At 33.4% G+C, this 12,943-nt stretch overlaps 1 non-coding gene across 1 annotated transcript; it reads left to right on the top strand.

The window, feature by feature from the left end:
* Window positions 1–2,504: 2,504 nt before the first annotated feature.
* LOC141703358 (small nucleolar RNA R71) lies at window positions 2,505–2,613 on the top strand. Its single transcript, XR_012567511.1, has one exon. It is a non-coding gene; the product is annotated as a small nucleolar RNA R71 (small nucleolar RNA).
* Window positions 2,614–12,943: the final 10,330 nt, after the last annotated feature.

Here is a 12,943-nt window from a genome sequence, read left to right as displayed (position 1 = left end):
CGGAATGCGCGACACCCCTATTTTTTTCTTTCTTCTGCAGCAGCCGACAGCTTTCCTCGATCTCCGTGTCGCGTACATCTGACTGTTTCTTTGTCTCCATGCAGAAAATACATCAAACAAGACATATGCATATGCATAATACAACATATAATATATAATATATACTATATATATATATTTATACTTATTAAATTATGAATTTAATTGTAAGAACTTCAAAAACTCATAATAAAAAATCTACATCATAAAATTATGAAAAATACCCAGACGACTACAACCTGTAGAACCAGATCAACCTCAAAATTATTCTATGAAAACGATTTCTCATCAGACAAAATTAATCCATGATATAACTTGTAAAAATCATAATTAATTCATACAATCATAAAATTCTGAAATTTTTACCACAGATCTATATGCATCAACCTATGCTCTGATACCATTATTGGATTTTAAGCGCAGCGGGGCATGGTAAAACACTTTACACATATAAATCCAAATAATAGCATATAAATCGTGTAAAAACATAAGGATCGAATCTAACCTTTAAAATAATTTGGAGATAACGATCAGAGATCCTTAGCAGTTGCTCCTCAAGTGTGAAGCACTCCACCGGTATCCACCAAGAAAACGATGTTAAGGAGGAGGAAGGAGGTGGAGAGAATTGGGTTTTCAAACTTTTTTGGGTTTTTGGGGTTTGTATAAAAATAGGGTCTATAATATATATTTATAGGCAAAATTTTAGCTGAAATTTTCCCATAAATATATTATTATTATCCCATTATTATTCTCATTAATAATTAAAACACCTTTTAATTATTAATCCTTTTTCTAACACTTTAAAAATAATTCTCTCTCTTGATTTAATTTCCAAAAATTAAATCCTTAATTAATAATATTAAGAACTTTTCTTAATTGATTTATAATCAATTAATCTCATTTAATCAATTATTAAATTTGCCAATTAATTATTTTTTCATAAATAAATAATTATTAGCCATTATTAATTAATTCGCTCCACCATTAAATCATTCTCTTTTATTGTGTGACCCTGTAGGTTCAATATTAAGCCGGTAGTAGAAATAAATAATAATAAAACTATTTTTATATCATTATTTATATAAATTCTCTAATTTATTAAATATGATTAATTAATTAATCACATTTATTCTACATCGTGAGGGATACTTCTCAGCATATCGCGACTATCCGGATAATATGAATTTCACTGCTTAGAATACCCATGAACCTATTCAGTGAATAGTTTACCGTACAATAAACTCCTTCTAACCCCTACAATGTCCCGATTAAATACAATGCCAATGGAAAAAACATCTCAGTGTCAAGCAACTATCTAATTCAATCAACTTGCTTACCATTTACTTATGCAGTAGTTCTATGCAATTAGAAACTCCTGTCTAATTTCATTTAACTCTGGCCAGAGAATTCCTGAACTAGCATAAGTGGACAATCAGCACTTGAACATTCGCTTCCTTCAACTGGAAGGGTAGAATCCTTTATTGATCATACACTATCTTGTGTACAAATTCCTATACCCAGGAGAGCCCTATAAGTGGTCCCTGGAGAATAAGAAACTAAACGAAGCATAGTTTCAGTGTACACAAGATGACTATGATGACCTCAAGTCTAAGGATACTTGTACACTATCACTATGTGAACAACTGCTGACAGCGTGAGTGAACTCCATCATTGTTCAGCTGGGCGAGTCATGTTCAGTGAACTTATTCTATAATAAGCACTACATACTAGCTATAGTGTCACCACACAAATGCTATGAGAACAACATCAGTCATTATGAAGCATAGCATAGTATGTACCGATCTTTGCGGATTATTAATTACCAGTTAGTAATGCCTATTGACCAGGAACTATTTAAGTTTAGAGTTATCAGCTTTTAGGTCCTCACTATGTATGATCTCATCATAATCCATAAAAGCTTTACTCTAAACTATGGTATATCTTATTTAAACACTTAAATAGATAGAGCCCGTAATAAAAACAAACAAGTCTTTTATTAATATCATAAAATCAAAAAAGATTACATAAAAGTTATTCCTAAATCCTAACATGATTGGACTTAGGACATATTCCTTTCAATAGGTTGTTGTGATCGCTGGAAGTTGCTCACAAACTGAGCTGATTCACTAGAAATTGCGCACTGATCAGTCTCATGGCTCCAACACATAGATCACAAACACTAGAGATTTGATTAACTCCATAATTCGCCAAAGTGTCCTTCATCGTCAAAGCCTTAGAGTTGGGCAGCGATAGCAGTTGCTGCTCCACTCTAAAATTCCTTGCAACTTGCCCTGAATCAATCTCTGGGGAGAGGATTCTGGTAGTCATTAGCACAGCCATCCGTTCAATAAGTTCATAGCTTCATCGTAACTCTTAGCCCACAAGCTCCTCCTGATATTGCATCAAGCATGGGTCTAGAAGTAGGACCCATCCATTATTAAATAGTGATAATTATCCCATCAGGCATGCCATGGTGTGGGGGCACTTTCTTAGCATCTCCTTATATCGATCCCAAGCCTCACACAGAGATTCTCCAGTTTGTTGAGCAAACTGAGTAAGAGCATTCATGATTGCAGCAGTCTTTGCCATGTGGAAGAATTTAGTGAGAAACTTTGAGCGAGATCTTCCCAAGTGGTGAGTGATCCTGCTGGTAGAGAGTGTAACCAACACTTTGCCTTGTCCCTCAGAGAGAATGAGAACAGTATCATCTTCACAGCATCTTCAGAAACACAGTTGAACTTGAAGGTGTCGCAAATCTCAATAAAATCCCTAATGTGCATATTGGGATCTTCCGTTGGAGAACCCCCAAACTGGATTGAATTCTGCACCCATTCAATTATGCCAGGCTTGATGTCACACCCCAACTTAAACAACAAATTAAATATAACTATCACAACAAATAAATAAACATACCCAAATCCAAGATCTTACAGTTTAGGGTTTGGAACAGCCCAACACTACCATCTATTATAACTTATTTAAATACCGAGTCCTCACACAAACTTCTATCACTTATTCTAACCTGAGCTCGAACATAAGCATCAGCATCACAGGTCTTACGGGCAGTCTGCTTGAATCTAACCATAGCTGCTAGCTGTAATATCAGGGTAAAGCAAGGAGTGAGCCAAATGTTCAACAAGTGCTAAACAATACGATACAAAACATAAATCGAGATATATTAAAGAATGTCAATGGGAATAAATAACCAGTGATAACGAGCGATAAAACTTTGGGTGATGGCATCATTCTGTTTGTATCAAAACAATTTCAAAATCATATCTTAATCAAAATCATTTTATGACGCTACGGATTACAGCCGGTGATCAGCCGCGAAGTAATCTCGAACCTCGCTGGGTTCTAAAACATTAATGGGAATCCCTAGGCAACTTTTAAGCCTAATATAAGTGTGGAAAGGACTCGCGTCTCAGTCCAGATCCACTATTCAAAAAAAACATTTATCCCCCTTTGGGACTGAAAAACCCACATTTTATTTATTTCAAAAACTGATGCCGATTTATAACAAAATCTCTTTTACAGTGAACATTTTTTTCTTTTTTTATCAAGGGATTATAGATCAACTCGAAACACGGGAAATATGGTACTAAATCTCAGGGCCATGATTCACAAAACTATACTTTATTAAAGTAACTGAATGGTTTTCATATATCAAAGATTAGACAAGGGGATTTAGTGAGGCTATTGGATATTATAAAGGGTAATGCCAAATTGGGCTTAAAGCAATGGTTTCTCATCAAGGTTCAAGTGCTGGATCATCAAAAAGATAAGCTTCATGAATACTAAGGGTGTTAAGGTATGCAGAAATGATCTTTAACTCAGGATATATCAGAATTGTCAAGCTTCTGGATAAGAAAGAGGAGTATAAATCAATGAGGAATCACTTTGATAAGTATTTGGCTTTTAGGGTTCAAGGTAATGTTCTATAGGGGTTTCAAGTATCAGGATGAGATATCAATACTTAGGAATCATCAGCATGTAAATCAAGAGAATCAACCAAGAGTTATAATTACCCTTTCTTTTATCCTGGCATTCGAATTACTTTAATATACTATCATGATAAGACCACTTTGCAATACGTACTCGAGGGTTCATGGCATTTTTATATAATTCAAAGATAAACATAAGATACGCGTGATTTAATATATCAAATGACACAGGATAGTTGCAGCAATGTATGAACTATTAGCAGTAAATATGAAGGATAAGTTGAATCACTTGCCTTGAGAAAGGCTGGTCTGGTCTGACTGGTAGGAGCAATAACTGGAGCTTCATTCGACCTTTATGGCAAGTTTTCCCTCGTCTCGCGATCCTACATAAATAATAATAATCCTCATTATAATATACTCTCACCAACTTAACCTATTTACAACCCGAATTTAAACACGGATGGCACTTAGGCCTATATGCACTTAATTTATATTCACCTTTAATTTATAGTTGCACACACATAGCCACATAATCACATATCATATATTAATACTAAATAACACCATATACACCATAATGCAACACTAGGCTTGGATGATCTCGATCCCCCAACTTAAGTCACTTGGTCGCTAAACTAGACAAAGTCTTCTAATTTTGGCTTCCTATCTCGATGTGCCTTTACTAAACTATCCTAGACCTATTGACCCTCACTTGTGCCTTTTATTCTACTGACCTTATACTACCTTATAACTATGGTGGTCAGCCTAAATCTCACTCCTAAGTGTTCTAAAACTATGTGCTAAGTGAAAGTGTTCACTGGTGCAAATTTCAGAATGACAACTATGGTTTCTTGAGTGCACTTGACACCCTTAAACTATAGGTTTTCCTTTAAAACTCTTACACAAGACTCTTCTGACCTAAGGGCATCTCCCAAACTTGATGTGGCTCAAGGGACTGGCTTGGGCCTTCTTGGGCCTAAGCTCAAAATCTATGGTTCCCCTATTTTCCTGGGCAGAAAACACCCTAACTTGAATTAACTTGTGACACATGGTTCTAACTCATATTGTAACGCCCCCAAATCCGGGGTCAAGGGATTTGGTCGTCACGATGAAATCTCAATCCAAAATAACCTGTTAAATCAATAAATAAATTCCAGCGGAAGATATTTATCATTTATGACCCCAAACTAATCCAAGATCTTTTAAGGTTACAGTTCTAGAAACAAGATATCCAAATTCCATAATAAATTTTTCTCTTTCTTTTAAAACTCTTTTCAATAAATCCCAACTCAAAACTAAACCCACTAGTATAACTTCGAAATGAAGTATACTAGGCTCAAATAAAATACAAAACTATAATATAATATAATATAATGTAAACAACTTACACAATAAAACTTACACTAGCCCGCAAACCCTGGATCAACCACCTTCTAAGAGCTTCTTCTTTGTTTCCTCAAATTATGCAGCTAAACAGCGCAAGCTAATCCTCACTAGAGGTTAAATTTAAAAATAGGCAAGTATGAGCGGAAGAAATGCTCAACAAGATCATTATAGTAAATATAGGGTCGTTTGATATAAAACCGACATCTGCATCAGAGCAGCACATTTAAAATCATAATTGTTGAATCATAAAATTCTAGTGGAGGAGCCTCAGAATTGATTCCTTAATTGTATTCAAAACCATTTTGATATTTTTGAGCGAAATGCTTCAACAATACTTTGAATCTTGACGAGAATCAAACTCGTAAAACAGTGTTTACGGAAATATCATAAACAACAATAACATGAAACAATGATTATAGAGTGGATCATAAACTCATTCAAAACCGAACTCTTCAAATTAATACTTACTTTGCTATCATATCAAATTAGATATCAATACGAACTTTGATGCTCACAACACCCATACTGAAGTCAACATCAATCATCTATACTAATACCCCCTTTGATATTTAACAACAACGTAAGTATAAGCATAAATCAGAATCGGAATCAAAACTGTATTTTACCATTATTCCAAAACAGAAACAGTTAATAAATCATTTATTCTATGAATATCAAAACGATATGATAATTTAGATTAGGATCATTCTCCGACGGACGTACTATCACATGCTGATCAGCCCGTGTGATAGCACAAGGTCATGATTCGTAGAAACGTGACCCCAAAAATACGAGTACTCAAACAAAAGGCAATATACCTGCCTGTGGCAAAAATTGTGTCATAATATTCCATATGGCACTTAGAAATAGCCCTCCGCTGGACCGTCCGTCCCGGTCACTTACGCAATTATGATCCAATCTTAAAACCTTTTATTGAAATGGGGTCATAATAATTGACACCTGAAATAATTTTATTTCCCCAATTTTTGGGTAGGAATATTCGCAACCAAATCACTTTTCTCAAAATCCAAAACATTTATAAATCCATAAATTGGATAAGTAAAATCACTTGACTATTCTGAATATAGAATAGCAGATGAGTATTTACATAAACAGAATTATTTAATTCAGCGATATGTAAAACATTTATATATCTCTAACTGAATAGGGAAAGCAATACTTGCATGATAAAATTTAAAATAAATATCACTTGAACAATAAGTGATGATAGGGATACTTGCATAATATGATTCGAAATAAACGTCACTTGAACGATAAGTGAAGTCAGGGGTACTTGCCTTTGGGATTTAGTAGTTAGTCACACTCGCAAAGACGCATCTATCCTGACATTCTGTCTTAAAATATCACCACCTTTCTTTTCAACACTTCATCGATATGCTGCTCCTGCGATTGCTAGAAGCCAGCTACCCAATACCATTCCATCTCATTCTTTATCCAACGTCTTGTCCTGATCAACTTGAGAGATCCGCATCTATAATTAAAAGATACAACTTTAATTATCTAAATGATAATTACTTGACGAACGACGCGTCAAACCCTATTGTCTACCCATACGACAACCCGCATATAAAGAAGACAGTCAAACACAAGACCATTGACCCACGTATGCACATAATTCACGTAGCATGTAAACACATAACTCACGTATCACATAATTCATATCACATATGACTCGGTTCGTCAAAAGGTTCGACTCGATAAGTTTAAAACTGAAATCGGGTCAAAAATGTGATTTATCTATCAATAATCGACTCAGAATAACTTGTAAAACAAGTGACCTTTCGAAACAAAATGATTTGGGTCTCGAAAGTATTTTTATTGAAATCGGAATATTTTTCTGAGTCTGTACGCGTTCGTTTCGTATTAAACGGACGAACGGTTAATTTATTATGAATTTTTGAACATTTTTCGAAATTAAAACGGGTCTCCGAATCATTTAATAATTAAATAATAGGGCTCGAACACCCAAAAATAATGTTATTAGAATTATCGAGCTTGGAAAATAATTTAAAATAATATTTTAAAGCTCAAAACTATTTTTCGGAATTTTTAAATCAATTTTAAATAATTAAATCTAATTAAATAATTAATTAAAATTAATTAATAAGTAATTAAATTAATTAATCAATTAATATTTAAATTACTTGACTAATTAAATAATTAATTATCAACTGAAATTAATTAATTAAATATTTTGGATTTATTTTTAAATTAAAATAAATTTTGAGAATTAAAATAATGATTTTTAGAATTAAAGAAAATAATTTTTAAAACTAAAAACTGAATTTTGATTTATTTTTAAAACAAAATTCTGGGAAACATAATTGAAAATGGGAGTTAGGGTTTCAGAAGATCAAACGCGTTCTTGGCTTGAATGCTTGCCAAGAACACAACAATGGTGCCCAGATTCCGGTCACCTTCTACGGCGACTTTATCGGAATCCGGCGACCATCCGGCAAGCTTTAAGGTAGCCAAAACAACACGATTTTAAGCGGGTTTTTGTTGCTTTATGTACCAAATTCACTCCACAATTCGATTATACCAACAACAACATCAACACATCATCAACTACGATTTCCGATCAAACCACCAAGAATCCGATGAACACGCCGGTCAAAACTCGAAATCGGGCAAATCCCAACCAAACTCGACGTTCTATATCACAAAACGAAGCTCTCAACGTCTATAATCTATTACAACTAACTACACAATCAAATAATCAAGTATGAATCCGGAAATTTGATAAATAACTACTAACTAAACCCATGAACTTGTTCTACCACTTCAAGCAACCAAATAACACATATATATACATGAATCGACTGTAAATGATCATCTAAAGCTATTTATAACATCAAAACTTATGAACAATCAAGAAACAAGAAAGCCCCAAATCGATTAAAATGACGAAGAACCCTAAAATTAACATTTAAAAATTTACCAATCGTTGATACGATTTGATGGTAGTTTATGGAAGAACAGCTCGAGAGCTTCAGTTTGATTACAAATATGATATGTTTTGCTTTCTAGATCACCTCAAAACCATACTTTGATCTTCACGAGTTCAAGAACAATTTTCAGAGTTTTTTTCTATTTTCTGATATTTTTGTGTAATATTTATAAATAATAAAACTGATTTCTGCTATTTATATTATTGCATAAATTAATACCCTAAAATAAATTAAGGGTGTTTTTATCTCTTAATTAAAATAATTAAGCCCAAAAATAATAATTACGGGGAATAATTTTAAAAACGATAAAATACAAAATTTATATCAAAATTCCCCAAAAATTGCGAATAATGCAAAAACGGAAAAATATTGGGTATTTAAAAATACGATTGATTTTATAAAAATAAAACACAAATTTTGTGGGCTTTGACGTCCCGGTGGGGTCCCGGTCCGTTTATTTTTGAAAAATAGAAACGATTTCTAAATTAACAGAAAATCCCGAAAATACATAAAATACATTCAACACACATAAAACGAATAACGCAAATAAACACGCGTCCAAATTACAGATCGATTCATATAAATGCATTTTAAAACAAGTAACGAGTATCTTATTGGATCATATCGGATCCAAAAATAGGTTACTTAGCCACTAAATAATTATTAATACGATACAATTTAATATCAGATTTGGATAATTATCAAAACTGGGCTTCTTATAAAATACCTTTTACAAAAATAATGTAATAATATCTCGTCTCTCAATAGTACGGGTTTTATTGATTTATTAAAATGACTATCTTATCGAAAATTTGGCGACGGGACGCGTACGGGTCAAACCGTAATCCGGATTGAAAAAGTTAAAACACGGAAAATGTTCAGAATATCCGGATTAGGTTAGGAAGGAGTTTTCGGAAGAGTTTCAGATTATAAAAACGCAAAAACGGTTGAAGTTGAACGATTCCCGGCTTTATAAAATAATTTTGTAATTATTCAGAAAATAATTAATAAATCCATAAATCATTATAAAATCATATAATAGTCCAAAAATTACCAGAAAAATACTGTAATTATCTATATTTTATTCTGGACATATAAAAAATTAAAATACTCAAATAATATCATATATAAACATCCAAAGCATCAACTCCAATTACCAGATTATTCACTAAAATTCACATAAAATCACATAAATAATTCCTAATAATTATAATAACAATATTTGAAAATATGGGATATTACAATCTACCCACCTTATAAGGATTCCGTCCTCGGAATCAGAAGAAGAAGAAAGCACTAAGGGGTCTTCTAGCCAACTTTCCATTTCCAAATAACCTCAATTTTCCATAATCTCAAATAAATCTTGTATTCCTTGTATAGTAAAACTTTTACAGGAGCTTCACTGTGTACCATTGATCCATCCACATCTTTTGACCAATTCCTCAATAGAATCGCTTTACTGATTGCGAGAAAGAAGAATAAAGAGAAAGATAGAGGGAAGAAAAGAAAGAAAGATAGAGAGAGAAATAATAGAACAGATTGACTTCGCTATACGCCCCTGATATTATAATCGCATTGCAGTCCACTGTCGTCCTTCGTAATTCCATCACATCGTCTTACTTTGACTTGAACAGGATACTCAACTTAACTTGATTGGCATACCTTCGAATATTTGGAATGATAAAATCATAGAATTTCAAAAAGAAGAGAATTTGATATCATAACGGGACCAAAATCTGAATTTGAGAAAAAAATATTGTTGAAATAAGAGAATAACTGAGAGATCAATATGATCAAAAGAACTTGGTATTGCGTGCCCAAACTAGGACACTACTAAAGGTTGTTAACTTTCATGTATTCACAATACACACAAGTGATGGCGTCCCATCCAACTCCTATCACACAGACAGGTATACCTTGTGTCCCTTATAGTTAAGGTTGTTCATCTCAGTTAGAATAAAGGAATATCAAAGGAATCCAAAATTAAATGAATAAAATTGAAAAGATTTCAAAGTTGATATTTCTGAAGGAAATGAAGTCCAGAGAACAAAATTCTGGCACGAAATGAATAAACTGGTGTTAGGGATTATGTCTTCTAATTGATATTTCTTTTTAAGGGAAGTCAAAAGAATTTATAGAAAAAGAAGGTATTGCCAAAGTCTTAATATTTATCTTCAATTTGAACTCTCCAGTTGACTCGCCATCTGATTCTAGATGCTTCTTCATGCTCCAAGGATATCTATAATCTTCATCGTCGTTGAATCGTAGTAGCCTCGGAAGATTCCACAATAGAAGTTTACAGCTTCCCGGAGTTCCATCCAGCTCAACATAATCATCTCAAACGAATGCGCCTATCTTAGCTTATTCGATGGTACTATATCCAATAGTCTAACAGGAACTCGATATGAGCTCAAGCGTCCTCACATAGCTATACACACCCCTACACACTCTCATTTCTAGTTTACTATAACCTCAGCTCTGATACCAACCTGTAACGCCCCCAAATCCGGGGTCAAGGGATTTGGTCGTCACGATGAAATCTCAATCCAAAATAACCTGTTAAATCAATAAATAAATGCCAGCGGAAGATATTTATCATTTATGACCCCAAACTAATCTAAGATCTTTTAAGGTTACAGTTCTAGAAACAAGATATCCAAATTCCATAATAAATTTTTCTCTTTCTTTTAAAACTCTTTTCAATAAATCCCAACTCAAAACTAAACCCACTAGTATAACTTCGAAATGAAGTATACTAGGCCCAAATAAAATACAAAACTATAATATAATATAATATAATGTAAACAACTTTACACAATAAAACTTACACTAGCCCGCAAACCCTGGATCAACAACCTTCCAAGAGCTTCTTCTTTGCTTCCTCAAATTATGCAGCTAAACAGCGCAAGCTAATCCTCACTGGAGGTTAAATTTAAAAACAGGCAAGTATGAGCGGAAGAAATGCTCAACAAGATCATTATAGTAAATATAGGGTCGTTTGATATAAAACCGACATCTGCATCAGAGCAGCACATTTAAAATCATAATTGTTGAATCATAAAATTCTAGTGGAGGAGCCTCAGAATTGATTCCTTAATTGTATTCAAAACCATTTTGATATTTTTGAGCGAAATGCTTCAACAATACTTTGAATCTTGACGAGAATCAAACTCGTAAAACAGTGTTTACGGAAATATCATAAACAACAATAACATGAAACAATGATTATAGAGTGGATCATAAACTCATTCAAAACCGAACTCTTCAAATTAATACTTACTTTGCTGTCATATCAAATTAGATATCAATACGAACTTTGATGCTCACAACACCCATACTGAAGTCAACATCAATCATCTATACTAATACCCCCTTTGATATTTAACAACAACGTAAGTATAAGCATAAATCAGAATCTGAATCAAAACTGTATTTTACCATTATTCCAAAACAGAAACAGTTAATAAATCATTTATTCTATGAATATCAAAATGATATGATAATTTAGATTAGGATCATTCTCCGACGGACGTACTATCACATGCTGATCAGTCCGTGTGATAGCACAAGGTCATGATTCATAGAAACGTGACCCTAAAAATACGAGTACTCAAACAAAAGGCAATATACCTGCCTGTGGCAAAAATTGTGTCATAATATTCCATATGGCACTTAGAAATAGCCCTCCGCTGGACCGTCCATCCCGGTCACTTACGCAATTATGATCCAATCTTAAAACCTTTTATTGAAATGGGGTCATAATAATTGACACCTGAAATAATTTTATTTCCCCAATTTTTGGGTAGGAATATTCGCAACCAAATCACTTTTCTCAAAATCCAAAACATTTATAAATCCAGAAATTGGATAAGTAAAATCACTTGACTATTCTGAATATAGAATAACAGATGAGTATTTACATAAACAGAATTATTTAATTCAGCGATATGTAAAACATTTATCTATCTCTAACTGAATAGGGAAAGCAATACTTGCATGATAAAATTTAAAATAAATATCACTTGAACAATAAGTGATGATAGGGATACTTGCATAATATGATTCGAAATAAACGTCACTTGAACGATAAGTGAAGTCAGGGGTACTTGCCTTTGGGATTTAGTAGTTAGTCACACTCGCAAAGACGCATCTATCCTGACATTCTGTCTTAAAATATCACCATCTTTCTTTTCAACACTTCATCGATATGCTGCTCCTGCGATTGCTAGAAGCCAGCTACCCAATACCATTCCATCTCATTCTTTATCCAACGTCTTGTCCTGATCAACTTGAGAGATCCGCATCTATAATTAAAAGATACAACTTTAATTGTCTAAATGATAATTACTTGACGAACGGCGCGTCAAACCCTATTGTCTACCCATACGACAACCCGCATATAAAGAAGACAGTCAAACACAAGACCATTGACCCACGTATGCACATAATTCACGTAGCATGTAAACACATAACTCACGTATCACATAATTCATATCACATATGACTTGGTTCGTCAAAAGGTTCGACTCGATAAGTTTAAAACTGAAATCGGGTCAAAAATGTGATTTATCTATCAATAATCGACTCAGAATAACTTGTAAA

The sequence above is a fragment of the Apium graveolens genome, unplaced genomic scaffold (assembly GCF_009905375.1).
Source record: "Apium graveolens cultivar Ventura unplaced genomic scaffold, ASM990537v1 ctg6576, whole genome shotgun sequence".
In the NCBI taxonomy this organism is placed as follows: domain Eukaryota; kingdom Viridiplantae; phylum Streptophyta; class Magnoliopsida; order Apiales; family Apiaceae; genus Apium; species Apium graveolens.
This window is presented reverse-complemented; position numbering and strand designations above follow the sequence as displayed.